This window comes from Geotrypetes seraphini, chromosome 7 (genome assembly GCF_902459505.1).
Source record: "Geotrypetes seraphini chromosome 7, aGeoSer1.1, whole genome shotgun sequence".
In the NCBI taxonomy this organism is placed as follows: domain Eukaryota; kingdom Metazoa; phylum Chordata; class Amphibia; order Gymnophiona; family Dermophiidae; genus Geotrypetes; species Geotrypetes seraphini.
The window spans coordinates 152337838-152354448 of NC_047090.1; the positions used below are offsets into that span (position 1 = coordinate 152337838).

Below are 16611 nucleotides of genomic sequence, written 5' to 3' on the forward strand. Positions count from 1 at the left end.
CATAGCAACAGGAACGTTCTGCTTAGTCCTTTCCTTCCAGGCAGCCTGCAAAAATGAAAAAGGTAGGGGGTAAAATCTGGGAGTGGAGTTTGAACATCATTTTACTCACCAATTCAGACTCTCACCTCCAGTTGCTCCTGGCATTTCCCTTGCTCTACAGTTCCACCTCCTCTTTGCTAACAAATTAAGAACTGCATCCAGCTATTTAAGCTCAATGTAGTCTATTAAACCACTGCTGGTCACAGAACACATAGGAGACCATTCAGCAATTATTATGCATTATCTAGTCTATGCCACAATAAAATCAGCAGCTGACCTGCAGAAAGCAAATAGTAGTTGTAGGCTGTTTGGTGTCAGAAAAGGGAGTAGTGGACAACTAGGTAGAATATGGCATAAAGAGACCACCCACAAAATACGTCTCAGTGCTTAGAACAACAGGTCAAGATCACTCTTTTGCTGGAGCAGGTGCAGGGAATTGCATGGACCGACAAAGCACACGTGAACAGATAGAAAATAGCAGAAGGTAACCCTAATGCTGTTTTAACCTTTTAACCTGTCCACAGACTCAAGTGCTAACTTCAATCAGCGGGAAACAGGTTGGTGCCCAGAAATGAAGACATCTTAGCAATGTTTTTCTTTGTACATGTGTGTTATGTTCCCTTCTACAGGCAGCCTTCATACCATATTTGCTGAAGTTTGAAACCATTTGAATTGTCCTTTAAATTTATGATGCACTTACTGTAATATAGAAACATGATTGTAGATAAAAGGCCAAATGGCCCATCCAGTCTGCCCATCCACAGTAACCATTATCTCTTCCTCTCTCTAAGAGATCCCACGTGCCTATCCCACGCTTTCTTGAATTCAGACACAGTCTCTGTCTCCACCACCTCTTCCGGAAGACTGTTCCACGCATTTATTACTCTTTCTGTAAAAAAAAATTTCCTTAGATTACTCCTGAGCCTATCACCTCTTAATTTCATCCTATGCCCTCTCATTCCAGAGCTTCCTTTTAAATGAGACTCGACTCATGCACATTTATGCCATATAGGTATTTAAACGTCTCTACTATATCTCCCCTCTCCCGCCTTTCCTCCAAAGTATACATATTGAGACCTTTAAGTCTGTCCCCATAATCATTGAATATCATCATATTAACATAGTCCCTTTGATCCTCTCTCTCTCTCCATTTTGATTCTTTATACTCATTCACGCTCTTCCCATTTCCCCACAACCACTTCAGTTCCCCCACTCATACCATTCATCACATCAAATCCCTTCAGATGCTCTCCCTCCACCCTATCCAAACCATTCCTTCTCTCCCTGTATTTCACTTCTAAACTCTCACCTTGGAGCACATTAAATCCCCTCACTCAACTCACAACCTCTTGCTCTTTCTCTTGTCTCCCAACACCATTCACTCTCCTCCTCTTTTCCACAGCACAAGCATAGCCACAGTTGGGTCCTTCCACTCTCAGCAGCACACCCTTCGTGTAACTGGTGGGCATTCCCAAGCCCCCGCTAACTCAAGACATCCAAATACTACCGTAACTCCCCTCAATCAACCTCGGCAGTCAGCAGCAACATTCCTGTGAAGACAAGGGAAAATGGTAAAACTATAGGGCATAACTTGAGGTTGCAAGGAGGAAGACCTAGGAGTAATGTTAAGAAATTCTTTTTCATGAAGAGGGTGGTGGATGCCTGGAATGCCCTCCTGTGGGAGGTGGTGGAGAGGAAAACAGTGATGGAATTCAAAAAAGCGTGGGATAAACACAAGAGGACCTCTAATTAGAAAACAAATGGTATAAATCAGGGGTGCCCACACTTTTTGGGCTTGCGAGCTACTTTTAAAATGACCAAGTCAAAATGATCTACCAACAATAAAATTTTTTTTAAAAACCCACATAGCACACTGTACAAAGAGAAAATGTTAATTATCATTTATATTCCGTGGTTTTTTCCAAAGAGGTCAAGGCAGATGACTCTATGCAATGTCACCTCACTCTATGCAATGCCACAACCATACAAAAATAGACAAATATACCATCTCCCATTTTACTACACCGCGATAGCAGTTTTTAGCTCAGGGAGCTGCGCTGAATGCCCCATGCTTCTCTTACTACAAATAAAGATTTCTCCACCAGTCACATTAAAAAGTTACTGACGTTCCTCAGATTGCCACACCAATCAGCAGTGTGGTAGCATATCCTCACCGGAACAATTTTTTGTAACTTTTGTGAGCTATATATTTTTCATATAGTAATGCTTTTTAATAACTTATTAAACTAATACATGTAAAAGTGACTTATCTTTTTTGCACCGGGTCTGTTTCATTCCCCACCGACGCTTTTCAGATGTTTCCTCAGGGTCGGGGACATGAATCACTGAAAAAGTAAGAACCCCGTTAGTTCAAAGAACCAGCGCAAAACAATGCTTAAAGATAACTATATGCTAATATAAATACCAGACTTATCCGGAACACAGCATAACGCTAATCCATGATAGAAGTCCAAGGCTGTAAGATGGCCGCAGCGTGTAGTGGAGTTTTTAAAGCAACCTCCCCCTGACATGTGACCCGTGACGTTCTGAGAACCAGCTGAACCAAACTAAAGAAACTAACCCTGAACAGGCTGTCAGAAAAAGTAAACAACGGAACAAAGGGCAGACCTTTAAATCGCTGAAGTCAGCCAATCGCTGGTGAGATTTAACCCGTGGGGACTCATGGTGTTTAACGAAAACATCCATCGTAATTCTTTAATAGTGAGCCTGTGCTCTATGTTGCCTCCCTCCCACCCAACATTAATCTTGTCAATGATCCGCCACCTCATATCAGTGAGCTTATGCTTAAATAAAGTCCAATGACGGACCAAAGGAGCAGTTTCAGTACCTGTGGTCCTGATTGTATTTTTAATAATGACCTCTCGTTTGGATCTTGTTTGTTCTGTTTCTTTGTTTAGCCACAACTTAAGCGCAGGCATTTACGCCTGCTTTTAGCAAATGCCTACACCTAAGTGATGCATCGCTCACAGGCACTAAGCATGATTCTGTAAAAGGTACGTAAACCGCCTAGGGCTACTAGGTTAATTTACCAACTTTCTGAGATAGGCATTGATTCCACAGTCTTAGACTTGTTCTCCAAATTTTTACGATCCCGCTCTTACACTGTTAACATGAATGGAACCATGTCTTTTCCTTGGAGACCACTATGTGGTATTCTCCAGGGATCACCCCTATCCCCTCTTCTTTTATATGTCTTCATTTATATGTCTTCTTTGAAATTCTTCCATCTATCTCCCTTTGAAACTCTATTTACATATGCAGATGACATCTTTGTCCTTCTTGAGATAGATTCAAAGCTCACCGAAAATATAACAGCTTACATAACGAAACTCCAATCCTGGTCCCTCTCTGTACAAATGAAGCTGAATGAGTCCAAAACAAAACTACTCTGGCTTAGCCCAAAATTAGACCAGTTACCCACGCTCATTCCACTATCTTCTGGTCCCACATTGCAGATCAAATTCTCAAGCAAAGTTCTGGGCATCATTATTGACTCTACACTTTACTTTAATGATCATCTCAACTCTCTGGTAAAAAAATATTTTTTTTAGTCTTCACATTTGAGGAAAGTGAGATCCTGCTTCCGCCAACAACATTTTGCTGTCCTTGTACAATCAATCGTTCTTTCCAGCCTAGACTATTATAATTCCATCTATCTAAGCCTAACCAAGAAAAATCTTCAAAGATTTCAGCAGATCCAGAAAACTGCGGCTAGGTTGATATTCACAAAAAGCAAATTTGATCAGGTTTCCCCGCTTCTGTCAAAACTTCACTGGCTTCCGGTGATTTCTAGGATTCACTTTAAATGTACCTGCCTAATTTTCAAGATCCTACATGGCATTCTTCCTCCCCTAATCCCACTATCATGGAATTCTTCAAGACCTGACACTACCAGATCCACCCACATACTCAAACTATTTTTCCCCACGTTAAAAGGTGTCATATATGCAGATAAATTAGGGAAATCCCTTTTCTTCAAATTCACTGAGATTTGGAATAACCTCCCTACCCCGCTGCGGAACCTAGGCTCATTCCAATTATTCCGAAAGCATCTGAAAACCTAGCTTTTCTCCAAAACGTAAAGCTATCTATTTAAAATGTAAAGCTAGCTATCCTCTTAACCTCTAATTTCTTATTATGTCCTTCCCTCATTTATTGAATTACCTGTAAACTGTGTTGATCTCTATCTTTATGGAGATGATGCAATATACAAACTAAAAGTTTAGTTTAGTTTAGGGCTAGACGGTATAGACATTTTAAAAATAAATAATTAATGTGTGCTACAACTCTTTCAGTGTTCTCCCCAGAAATTTTTTCCAGCCGGGTGGCACAAAAAAGTAGCCAGGTGGGGCGGGACAGGGAAATTTGGTGGTTCAAATTTGGCGCTATGCAAATTACCCCTCTCTGTTTATGGTGAAGGAGTAGGAGTGGGGAATAGGGTTGGCCTGGAACACTATGAAAATTACCTCTCCCTGCTCATGGTGAAGGAATAGGGCAGCAGTGTCCAACCTGTTGGCTTCCCTGGGCCACATGGGACGAAAAAAATCTGGGGTCGCACAAACACTAACACTAGCTGATGAGCAAAAAAAAAAAAAAAAAAGAAGCTGAGCACGTCCCAAATTTGCAATCATTAATATAGAAGATGTACGTATCTAATAATAAACCTTCATTATAGGGACACTGTGGAGAGGAACCCAAAAAAGCAATAACGCTTACCCTGACTGAGTGATTCTCCACATGCACCGCTGACAGTGGGAGCAGCCACAGGCTTCCGCATCCCGACTCTAATGAACAGGGATGCCTGCTCGTGATTTTTCCATTCACTTCTATTACAGCTACGGTGAACCTCTTCAGAGCGGGGATGCTACATCAGTTGTCAGCGGTGCAGGTGGAGGATCGTTCAGTCAGGGTAAATATTACTGCTTTTTTGGGCCTCCCACTTTGAGCTTAGGCTCCCTCAAAATGAACATCTCCCTGCTATAGCTAGTAGAGATCCCCAAGCCTCACCAACTGATGGCCACCTCCTCCCCTCCAACTTCCCAAGTTCTGCAGCTGGCAACAATATTGCAGAGCTGCTGCCTTCCCTCCTCCCTGCCCTCCCCTCCCATCACCTTGGTTTTCCTGCATGCATGAAAGCAGTGGCAGCTTGAGGATATTGCCATTGGCTGCAAAGCTTGGAGATTTTGGGTTGCCAGACTGGAGGAAGATGTCTTCAGGTGGCAGGGCTTGGGAATCCCCAATAGCTCAAGTATTTGTAAATTGCACTCAGGTGGGAAGAAACTTTGGTGCCCATCCACTAATTTTGGACTCTAATCCCTCCCCCAAATCAACTGTATATGACTACCCACTGACTACAAAAATAACTGTGATGCACATATCCCAAAGCTAACATATTCTAGTTAATAAATTCAAAATAAAACAATTTTTTCTACCTTGTCTGGATATTTTGTTTTTCCATCATCTTGGTCCCAGTTTCTATTTTTGCTTTTTGTCTATCTTCAACTAATTCTCTTTCCAGTGGCTGCTGTTCAATTTTTTCTCCTCTTGTTCCATTTCCTCCTTAAGCTTGTCTCCAACATATTGATTTTCCCTTTCAGCTTTAACTTTTTCTTTTCTTTTTTGCCTTTGTCCATTCAAATTTTGCTTTCTTTCTCACCCTTCTTCTTTTTAAATGTTCAGCTACCTCTCAATTCTCAATCTTCTCTGTCCCAAGCTCTTCCATTTCCCATCTCACTCCTTTCCCAGCCTCTTATTTCCTGCTATCTACTCCCCATTACCACATTTCTACTATGTACTCACTTCTCTCTCACTCATCTTGTCATCATCTCTCTTTTGACCTCATTCACGTGGTTCACCACTTTCAGAATCCCCTTCCCTCTCTCTACTGGTCAGGCTATAACTCCCTGTCCCTTTCTTTCCATCCCCTTTCTTATCCTAGCTCTCTTCCCTCCCATGGGTCCATCTCTCTTCCTTATCCCCATGGTCCAACATTTTGCTCCCTCTCTTTTCTTCTTCCCTCCCCCCTTGATGCTGAACAATGAAATGAAGGAAAAAAAAGAATGATGCTGCATCTCTCTGTCTTCCATACACAGGCCTAAAATTTATCACTACCTCCCTTCCATCCCCAGATCCATCTTCTCTCCCTGTCTCTTCCCAACTGCCTCCCACCCCATCTCTCTCCCTGCCTCCTTTCCCCAGGTCTACCATTTCTCCCTTTCTCTTCCAAACAGTTCTCCCTTCAAGTATCTCTTTCCCTCTTCCAACACACACCCTTGGAACAACTTCTCTCCCTTCAGACCCTGCCCACCATCTCTCTGTCTGTCCTGTGTTTCTGGCCCCATAAGCTCACTCCCCTGCCCAATCTAACACTTCTTTTAGTACCCTCCCCCCTCTGTACTTAAAAAAAAAAAAGAGACCTTCAACAAAACCCCTCCTCAATATCTGAAGACCCTGAGAACCAAATGAAAACAAAAATACTGAGCTCCCCACCCCCACCCCACCCACTCCCAATCAACAATTTACTGGAAATATCCCACCACATGGTGGCCAATCCCTACTCCCCACCAACCTTAAATGCAACCTATCGGTATAAAAATAAAAACTAACATCCAGACATCCACTCCGCTACACTCAATAACCACAAAACACCACACGATCTCAACTCAAACACACATCAGGAAAAATAGAAGCAAATCCCTGAAATTAGTTCCAGAATAGGAGTAACAGCCAAAAAGGTCCTGAAAACTGTCCATCAAGCTGGAAATCTCAAAGGCCACCACCCGCCGATGATTCCTGGACCCCAAAATTCACGTCCAGAAAAATCTGGATCGCATCCTCCATGAAATGCACTGTTTTCAAAGTTCCTTTCAGATGAAATAATAGTGCAAATGGGTGGTGCCAGCGATAGCGAATCGCCTTTTTTGCAAGTACTTCAAGACCGGTTTTAAGTCGACTCTCTGCCTTAAAGTGACCAACGCCAAGCCGGTCATAATTTTTACGAGCTTTAGCCATGACAGTCTCCTTGACTTTAAAGTTTTGAAAACAGGCTATTATATCGCGCGACCTGTTAGCGCATGGCGCTTGCGAGGCTCTATGAGCACATTCTAGATGGATATCTTCAGGCAGCATGGTTGAGGCCTCATCAGATATTAAGTAGCGAACTCGTGCTCCGAGGCTGTAAAGTGTGCATGCCGGCTTCCCTTCTCTTCTCTTCCCCCCCCCCCTCGGACATAACTTCCGGTTTCGGAGGGAAGAGAAGGGAAGCTGGCAAGCACACTTTACAGCCTCGGAGCATGTGTTCGCTACGAACTAAAGTGGGAATCTTCAAGCCGGTGAGTGTTTTTTGTTTTTTTTTTTTAAAGTTGAGCAGCAGCTGGATTTGCGATTGGATGACAGCTGGGCGGTCATCTAAATTAGCTGGGCGGAGCGCCCGGCTTAAAGGCCCTAGGAAGAACACTGTCTTTATTAACTTAAAACACGTACATGTTTCGGCCCTCTGGCCTGCATCAAGGGTCTTGCTTACTTGGTTACATATCTAGAGAGCTGAGAACACGTGTGGTATAATAAAAAAACTAAAACAAATCTGTCGATATTGCATTCTAACAGATGTCTGCACATATTTTATGCGTCACACACAGCTACTAAGCATGATTCTGTATAAAGGTATAAGCACCTTGGAGAATCGTGCTAGCTAGCACCAATTTTTTTAAATGCTATATATACATTTAATAAATACATATTTATCATAAATTCATATTTATCATACAAAATAAATAAATATTTGTATGATAAAAAAAAAGGGAGAATACTACTGCGATCTGCTGTCTTGCACTCTCTAATCACCAGTCCTGTGTTTTCTGTGCCAATTTTTTATACTTTTGTAAGTGCAATTGAAAAAGTTTATCACTCAAATGGTCCTGCTGCTCATCTTCAAACTTTAGGCCAACTGTGCCCCTCCTCCCGATTCAAGTTTCATTGCTAGTCGACTGCTTCAGGGGCTGGCTACTTACACACTGTTTGAGGGAACAGAAAACTTTTATGTGGAGATAACTACTGCTCCATCGGGCCATATTTATGAGATTTTGCTCAACAGAAACAAACTGAGGTCAAAAATCATAATAATCCTTTACTATGTTTATAAGAATGTCTCCATAAAATAATACTTTGCTTGTAAATTGCAAAGTCAAATATAACTTCATAAAAAAATAAGTATACCCTTTAGTCATTTCTTGGCATTATTTGATTTGAGTGAAGAGTCATTAAATAATAGATTAAAAAATGTGAACAATTTTTTTTATAAAAAATGTTAATCATTGTACATAAAACCTATTTCTTCACAGAGTCCTTGAGGCTGTAAGGCATGTAATTTGAAAATACAGCATTGTTCCTGCCAAGCTAATACAGAGCATGTATCCTTCTCTTTGATCCTCTCTTTGTTCTAAAATAAACCACTTCAGATACTCTTACACATATGCCCCCCCCCCCCCACCTAGGGTTACCAGACATTTGGATTTTCCCAGATATACCCTCCTTTGGAGGATATGTCTGGGGGTCCAGACAGCTTTTCAAAACCTGGCACTTTGTCCAGGTTTTGAAAAGCCTCCTCAAATCGCATCAGACAAGAAGGAAATCTGCGCATGTGCAGATTTCCTCCCTGCTCGACAAGAGCAGTCAGTGGGGGGTGGGGCTAGGGGGCGGGCTTAAGTAGTTACAGGGCGGAGATGGGTAGAACTGGGAAGGCTGGGGGCAGATCTAGGGGGTCCGGATTTTCTGATTGGAAAATCTGGCAACCCCACCCCCATCCCAACCTCCCCTGGGACTTACCATAGGTCTTCCTGGTAGTCTGGTAGCCTAAGATGGGAGCAGTCCCTTCCAGTCCTGCTCCAAGGCTACGCCACTTGGTGCTGATGACTCCTAGTGGTATTGCTGCAGTACTACTGCTGGGGTGAAGGCATTCTTCCATATAAACTGCCCTCTTCTAAAATTTCCCTTCACTAGTCTAAAATCTAACTAACTAAGAACACTAAAGCAGATGTTTCTCCCCTCCTAGACCTCTCCCCCCCTAATATCCAGTGAGTTGAACAACACTCAGATCAGACACAAAGAATTTCCCTTTATTCCCCCAGTGAATAAGGACATGGAATAGGGGCTGCATAATTGCAAAATTGTTCAGGCAACTCCTATATATAGTTTATTACTTATAGTTCACCTTTATACAAAGCGGATTACAACAGTACATTCATAATTAAAACAATAACTTAACATTCATAATACCACATACAACACAATTAAACATCATTACATTTCTTTAGAATTTCCTGAGAAGATAATCAAATCCAATCTTTCTGACAAGTACCTCAATGCACATATTTTATCTGGCAAAATAGATAAGGTTTTAAAAGTTTCTTAAACTGACACAAATCACTGGACTGTTGGAGATACACTGGAAGCTTGTTCCATTCGGTAGGGTCCTGGCACATGAAAATGTGCTTTTCGTTACACTGTCCAAATGGAGTTGCTGTTGTATTGGTACAACCAATCCTGATTATGCTGCTGAATGTAAAGGTCTCAATGGTACTTAGAGTTTCAAGCAAACCTGTAAATATTGTGGCGATTGTTTATGCAAGCTCAAGTAGATCATCAGTAACAGTTTATATGTCACTCGATATTCTATAGTCAACTAATACAGGGAAACAAAATGTGTAGACACATGATCAAATTTACCAATCCCACATAGGACACGTACCTCGTATTATTGAATTTTGTACTACTTGTATAGCACGCATATTCGATCATGATAATCCCCAAAACACAATATTACAATAATCCATACCTCCTGATACAACAGACTGAAAAATTTGTTTAAAATTATTCCTAGACAAATACAACTGAAGTTTGACCAACATTCATAATTTAAAATACATCTCCCTAATAACATACTGTAAATGCTTTTGGAGAGATAACTGAGAATCTAATATTCCCCCTAAATAATGCACCTCAGTAGAGAGTGAAAAAGGGGAAATCTGCAATCCTGGTGGGAGACTCAATCCTAAGGCAGGTAGACAGTCACATAGCGGGAGGGAGAGAGGATCGCTCTAGTGACCTGTCTCCCAGGAGCAAGAACAAAGGACATCGTCGACAAAATTAAAAGAATCCTGGAGGGAGTTGAGACGGAAGAGATAGCAGTGATAGTCCACGTCGGGAACAACAATGTCACCAGGAGAGACTACAATCAAAATACACTTACTGAACAGTTCAAGATCTTAGGAAGGAAACTGAAGATGAGGACCCAGAGGATAGCCTTCTCAGAGATCCTGCCAGTACCAAGGGCAGAAGCAAGGAGGCAGACGGAACTACAATCAATAAATGTGTGGATGAGGAGATGGTGTGAGGAAGAGGGTTTTTTCTTTGTGAGGAACTGGACAACATTCTGGGACAAGAACAAGCTCTTCAAGAGAGATGGACTACACCTGAGCACGGTGGGGACTAGACAACTAGCAAATAACGTCAGAAGAGCAATTGAGCAAGCTTTAAACTAAGTAGAAGGGGAAAGCCGACAGTCGATCTGGTGTCGACGTTTCAGAAGACAGTATCCCAAGAAGATACTGAGTGGGAAAAAGGCTGGGAAGACGCAAATGGCAAACAACAGGAGCTGAAAGAACAAGGAAGCCGGACAAAGCGAGAGGAGGATAAGAGGAGCGTACTACAAGGGAAGTCAACATAGAACAGGATGAAGGGAAAGAACAAGAACAGGAGGAAGGGAAGGAACAAGAGGGGGTCAATAGGAATATGTCACAAGCGGAAGACAAAAGAGACAAAAATCAGGAGTCAGCAAGTCAGGAAGGGGACGGAAAGAAAAACGAAGCACAAAAGAAAATAACAAGGAAGAGTAAATGCCAGAACTTGAACTGCATGTATACTAATGCAAAGAGCCTAAAAAACAAAATGGGGAAATTAGAAGTCATGGCCAAAAATGAGAGGCTAGACATCATAGGGATCACAGAAACATGGTGGAATGAGGAAAACAATTGGGACATAGTTCTGCCAGGGTACAAGCTCTACCGAAGAGACAGGACACATCAGAAAGGAGGAGGATTCGCACTATACATCAAAGACACCATTAAATCAACCAGTGTGGACACGGCAGCAACAAATGACCAACTGGAATCCCTATGGGTTAAGGAAGGAATGGAACCGAGATAAAGATGGGACGGTACTACCGTCCACCTGGGCAATCTGAAGCAAATGATACAGTAATGGAAGCCGAATTGAAGCGGGAATGCAAGAACACTAGCACCATAGTTATTGGAGACTTCAACTATCCCGGTATAGACTGGAGTCTTGGAATTTCAAAATGCACAAAGGAAACGGAGTTCCTGGAGGCTGTACGAGACTGCTTCATGGAACAACTTGTCAAGGAACCAACGAGAGGGTCAGCGATTCTGGATCTAATCCTCAACGGGCTGAAAGGACCCGCAAAGGGAGTGGAAGTAGTGGGACCTTTAGGCAACAGTGACCACAACATGATCCTATTCAAAGTGGAAGTAGGGTTATCAAAGGGAAAGAGAACCATTGCAACAACGTTTAACTTTAAGAAAGGGAACTATGACGCCATGAGACAAATGGTGAGATAAAAACCTCAAAAACAGCTCCAAGAAAGCGCAGATTGTGGAGCAAGCCTGGTCCTTATTCAAAGACACGGTAAACGAGGCGCAAAACCTGTATATACCCAGATTTAGAAAAGGATGCAAAAAGAACCAGGCAAAAGACCCAGCATGGATAACAACAGAAGTAAAGAAAGTGATAGGTGACAAGAAAAGGTCTTTTAGGATGTGGAAAAAGGATCAAACTGAACAAAACTGGAAAGAGCACAGGAAGCAACAAAAAGAGTGTCACAGAATAGCAAAGAAAGAATACGAGGAGAGACTAGCTAAAGAAGCACGAAATTTTAAACCATTCTTCCGATATGTGAAAGGAAAGTAGCCGGCGAGAGAAGAGGTGGGACCTCTGGATGAGGGCAACAGGAAGGGAGTGGTGAAGGAGGAAAAAGAGGTGGCTGACAGATTAAATATGTTCTTCTCGTTCGTCTTTACAAGAGAAGACATATCCAATGTGCCGGAACCGGAAAAAAATCTTCAGGGGAGTTCAAGAGGGAAAACTATCATGCATGGAGATAAGCCTCGAAGATGTACTCAAGCAGATAGATAGACTAAAAGCTGACAAATCTCCGGGCCCGGACAGAATCCACCCAAGAACACTGAAAGAGCTGAGACGAAACAGCGGCGTTACTGCAGCAGATTTGCAACCTAACCTTGAAAAGAGGGGTAATCCCAGAGGACTGGAGGATAGCGAATGTTACACCTATCTTCAAAAAGGGATCGAGGGGCAATCCAGGAAACTATAAACTGGTAAGCTTAACTTCAGTTCCGGGAAAGATAGCTGAATCCTTGATCAAGGAAAGTATCAATGAGCATTTAGAAAATAATAATCTGATGAGAACAAGCCAGCATGGTTTCTGCAAAGGAAGATCGTGCCAAACTAACCTACTGCAATTCTTTGAGGGGATAAGTGAGTAATTGGACAAGGGTGACCCCATAGACATCTTTTATCTCGATTTCCAAAAAGCCTTCGACAAGGTACCCCCACGAGCGCCTAATGAGGAAACTGTGGAGCCATGGGGTGGTAGGGGACGTGCATAGATGGATCAGAAATTGGCTGGCGGATAGGAAACAGAGGGTAGGAGTAAAGGGACACTACTCGGACTGGAAAAGGGTCACAAGTGGGGTCCCACAGGGGTCAGTGTTGGGACCACTGCTGTTCAATATATTCATAAATGACCTGGAAACAGGGACAAAATGCGAAGTTATAAAATTTGCAGATGTCACAAAACTCTCCAGTAGAGTCAGAACTGTTGAGGATTGCAAAGAATTACAAGGAGACCTGAACAGACTGAGTGAGTGGGCAAAGAGATGGCAGACGATGTTCAATGTAGAAAAATGTAAGGTCTTGCATGTGGGGAAGGGGAACCCAATGTACAGCTATACTATGGGAGGGAGAATACTGGGGGAAGGCAGCCTAGAAAAAGGCTTGGGGGTATTGGTGGATAGATCAATGAAGCCAGCAGCGCAATGTGCAGCAGCCTCAAAGAAAGCGAACAGAATGTTGGGCATAATCAAAAAGGGTATCGCTACCAGAACGAAGGAGATTATTCTACCATTGTATTGAGCGATGGTTCGCCCACATCTGGAGTACTGTGTCCAGTATTGGTCACCGTACCTTAAGAAGGATATGGCGATACTCAAGAAGGTCCAAAGAAAAGCAACAAGGATGATAAAGGGCATGGAAAACCTTTCGTATGCTGAAAGGTTGGAGAAGCTGGGGCTCTTTACCCTGGAGAAGCGGAGACTTAGAGGGGACATGATAGACTTATAAAATCATGAAAGGCATAGAGAAGGTGGAGAGGAATAGATTCTTCAGGCTAACCGGGCCAACAAAAACAAGAGGGCATTAAGAAAAATTGAAAAGAGACAGATTCAAGACGAACGCTATGAAGTTCTTCTTCACTCAGAGAGTGGTGGACACCTGGAATGCGCTCCAAGAGGAGGTGATAGGGCAGAGTACAATATTGGGCTTCAAAAAAGGATTGGATGACTTCCTGAAGGAGAAGGGGATTGAAGGGTATAGGTACGGGTACTAAATGAATAGGGGATGAATAATTTAGGTAGGAACCAATTACAAGCCACGGACCTGGGGGGCCGCCGTGGGAGCGGACTGCTGGGCACGATGAACCCCTGGTCTGACCTGGCAGAGGCAATGCTTATGTGCTTATAAGTTGCATTGAGGTATTTAAGATGTCAATTAAAGCAGTAGATTCAATGTCAAAATCCCTACACACCAACATTATTTTTGTCTTTGAAACATTTAGGAGAAAATTCTAAAACTGACGCCCTACCAGTGCCTAAATTAATTGAAGAATGCCATTAGAAACAGCAAAAAAATAGTGAGGTTGAAGCACCTACCGGCACCTAAATAAAAGATGCCAGAATTGCACCTACATAGGCACTTTAGACCGCTGAACGCCAAAGTAGGCATAGCCAACGCCAGAAGTGGTGTTAGGTGGCCTAAAGCACCTATGTATATATAAAACACTAATCTTCAATGAACCACAATTTATGTCAAAAATGATTATTCCATATAATGCCTCACGTTCTCTACGATCATCCTCCTCAAATTTATTATCAATTCCCTCCTTGAAAATTATCGGCACAAGAAGAAATGATATATTTTCCGTTGTGGCCCCTACATTATGGAATTCCCTACCAAACTATATTAGAAATGAAAAAGATCTCTTATCTTTTAAGAAAATTTTAAAAACCTTTCTATTTCAAGACGCATTTGATACGTAACATGGCACACCCTAATTTTTTATACTTTGTTGTGACCATTAAACTCACCAATCCCCTTCCTTCCTTATTGTGTTTTCCCTTTTATGTAAACTTCAACAGATAATGATATTGTAACTTTTCCCTCCTTTCCTACTCATTCATGTTTGATTCTATTTCAATTGTTATAATGCCAATTGATTTATATTGTTTGTCTTACGATTAACCCATTCAGATTGTATGTGAGACCACCACCTGGTGGCTTTTAAACTGTACATCGCTTAGAAATTTTATATAAGCGATTCATCAAATGCTAATAAACTTGAAACTATGTAGGTGTGATTCACGCAAAAAAAGGTGCCAGAAATGTAGGCCCGAAAAACCCTGACCCTACATTTCTGGCACCTATCTTTCCATAGGTGAGATTCTGAAACTGGCAGATTTATGATTATGAACTAATGTGCACACAGGTGATTATAACACACACTTTCTAACACTTCTCAGTGCTCAGAGAAATGTTTTTAGCTTACGAGACCGATGGGTAAGCAAAATTTTTTTAGCCCACTACTGATACGGCTCAATTCTCAATCATTGCACTGGTTCCTGTAGTATCTATAAGTATAATACTCTCTCACCTTTTTTGTCTTTTTAAATGCTCAACTTCAAAACAGTCCGACGCGTTTCGCCATGCTGCCTCAGAGAACTCACATCAACACGAACCATGTCTGCAAACATAAAAACAATACAAACAGTATACCCAATGTTCTAACTAATTTATCTCTACTACTCTTATATAAAATTCTAGCACATGCTGACACACAGTACCTGTTTTTACTTCAACCGCTCTTGCTAAGACGCTGACCCTACAAACTCCACCCCTTTTATACAACATCCACCCAACCAGGATGCGACCCATCTAAACTCCACCTCCTGCCCTCCTGATAGGTCAATGCTCCTCACAGAATTTCAATCACAAACATTGAAAGTAATTTTTAAAGAAAATTTTAAAGAAAAAACCACCAACCTGGATCACCCTGGTTAAATCATGATCCCAAGAAAGCTCACCATTCTACTTCTCTATTTAACCCCGTGGGTTCGACTGTCTGCCATCTAAAAATCCATTCCTGCTCCCTCCTCCACAGTCTGACTGCCAAATTACCTCCCCGGGGCAGGCATATCTCCTCCAAAACTACAAACTTCAAATCCTATAAGGAATGGCTTTGCCTCACCCAATGATTAACTAAGGGGGCACCCTCTACACCCCTTCTAATTTTACTTAAATGTTCAATGATACATACGGGTGCGCACAGAGCGCACTGTATATCCAATGTAAAATAAAGGGCATGAGCATCAAATATACTACTCCTTGCATGCTGTAATTTGTTAACCCAGTCAAATTATGCTGATAGTGTAAACGAGGATGGCAAACCTGAGATTTCACCAAGGCGTGAGAACATACAGAACATGACCCACATCCTTTATGGATGCCCTGTATGTCTTGTTCCTGTCTCACTACTCTGCTGAACTGGGACCTAGTTATAAGATCTCCCAAATTTTCCCCCTTGCATAAGCAAATCGTGATCGTGACATGTGATCGGCAGCCATTTTTAAGGCAGCTCCTGATATCGGCACCAGTTACAGAATCCAGCCCTTAGGGCCAATCTATTTGCAGTACTGTATATGATTCACATTTTTAGTTTTTGCAATAGAGATTAAATTTATGAAAATAGCTGGAGCTCTCTAAGCATAAGTGTGACCAAAGTATAGTTTTTCTAAAATTAGGGCACGATAACATATAAGAAATAACTTTTATAAAAAGAACATAAGAAAAAGAATTGCCATACTAGGACAGACTGAAGGTCCATCAAGCGCAGTACCCTGTTTTCAACAGTGGCCAACCCAGGCCCCAAGTCTCTAGATCGATCCCAAGTAGTAAAACAGATTTTATGCTGCTTATCATAGAAATAAGCAGTAGATTTCCCTAACTCATCTCAATAATGGCCTATGGACTTCTCTTTTAAGAAATTATCCAAACCTTTTTTTAAACCCTAGTAAGCTAACTGATTTCACCACATTCTCCGACAACGAATCCCAAAGTTTAATTACAAATTATGTGAAGAAATATTTTCTATGGTCTGTCCCCATACACCTAATGATGAACTCCACTAAC

At 41.9% G+C, this 16611-nt stretch overlaps 1 long non-coding RNA gene across 3 annotated transcripts in view; it reads right to left on the reverse strand.

Moving 5' to 3' along the window:
• Positions 1 to 2098: 2098 nt before the first annotated feature.
• LOC117363991 overlaps positions 2099 to 16611 on the reverse strand; it is a 39532-nt gene continuing 25019 nt past the window's right edge. The window contains exons 2-3 of one of the 3 annotated variants that reach the window (XR_004540165.1): positions 15077 to 15166; positions 2099 to 2384 (exon numbers count right to left, since the gene is read on the reverse strand). This is a non-coding gene — a long non-coding RNA (uncharacterized LOC117363991). Of the gene's footprint in view, positions 2385 to 9209; positions 9740 to 15076; positions 15167 to 16611 lie in introns of those variants that run through there. The other 2 variants (XR_004540167.1, XR_004540166.1) reach the window with 2 other exon arrangements.